The sequence below is a fragment of the Octopus bimaculoides genome, chromosome 8 (genome assembly GCF_001194135.2).
Source record: "Octopus bimaculoides isolate UCB-OBI-ISO-001 chromosome 8, ASM119413v2, whole genome shotgun sequence".
Taxonomy (NCBI): Eukaryota; Metazoa; Mollusca; class Cephalopoda; order Octopoda; family Octopodidae; genus Octopus; species Octopus bimaculoides.
In genome coordinates, this window is record NC_068988.1 from 16,466,104 (window position 1) to 16,467,655 (window position 1,552).

Below are 1,552 nucleotides of genomic sequence, written 5' to 3' on the forward strand. Positions count from 1 at the left end.
AATCGCAACTGTTAAATGTTAAGACATGAGGGCGATTTTGTTGCTATTTCTTACACGTGAAGAAGCGACGTTATAGATGTTTCTATGTTGGTTTTATTGGTGGAGATCTTTTCCTTTCTGTTGGTGGTGGTCGTGGTGGTAAACGTTTCAGTGTAAACAGTTTTTTTCTTCTTCCTACTAATCCTGAAAAAGTTTGGGCGAAGGGATTGGATTTAGTCAAATCCGCTCCGACAATTTTCTTGAGCTCGTGAATACGAAATACCTAGTTGACTTCAGAAATATTTGAACAAGAAATATTTGAACAAGACGACGAGCTGGCAGAATCGCTAGCGCGCCGGACGAAATGCTTCGTGGTATTTCGCCCGTCGCTATGTTCTGAGTTCAAATTTCGCCGAGATCGACTTTGCCTTTAAGGCGCAAGAGTGGCTGTGTGGTAAGTACTTTGCTTACCGACCACATGGTTCCGAGTTCAGTCCCACGGCGTGGCACCTTGGGCAAGTGTCTTCTATTATAGCTTCGGGCCGACCAAAGCCTTGTGAGTGGATTTGGTAGACGGAAACTGAAAGAAGCCCGTCGTATATATGTATATATATATGTGTGTGTGTGTTTGTCACCCTACCATCGCTTGACATTCGATGCTGGTGTGTTTACGTCCCCTTAACTTAGTGGTTCGGCACTAAGAGACTGATAGAATAAGTAGTAGGCTTACAAATAATAAATCCTGGGGTCGATTTGTTCGACTAAAGGTGGTGCTACAGCATGGCCACAGTCAAATGACTGAAACAAGTAAAAGAGTAAAAGAGTATGAAACATAAAGAGACACAAACTTTGTTTGGTAATAGTGATGCTTAAAACAATATGGAGCCATGAAGGAGAAGCCACCATTAAAACATCAGATTCCATACGAACACCCAGATCTCTATAATTGCATCTCCCTACCTTCAATGTTTTAGTTATTGTATCTCCCATAATCATCCCACCAGAATATACAGTATCAATATCACAGTAATCTTTCTACCTCCAGTTCTTATTTCTCTGCCTCTTAATATCATATAACATGTAATTTCCCGTCTACGCTTCATTTCAAACGATATCACTAGTATCATATCGAAACCTGTTTCACCAACATAAACCTAACGAACCAAAATCACCAACCACTCCACAATGAACCCAACAAACAATATTAGCACCACCACCACCACCACCACCACCAACATAACTCTAACAATTACTAATAAATGTTCCACTAGCTTAAACCTCACAACTACCACGCATACAGTACAACCTCCGTTTCATCACTATAATCTTAACAACCAGCATCATAACTAAAAACCACTTTTACCAGCATTATCACTAGATCAGCTACATGTCATTCTCCATTACACGACCGACATATGCATTTTTTACAAAAGAAATCACCATAAACTACAACAACTCTGTCAGTAATTTGTACAACCACCGGCATCACAACAACCACCGGTACCACCGCAGTTAACATCAATCACCACCGCTGTCTACGCCGTTGTGGTGATAAACACCATCAGGTCTAGCA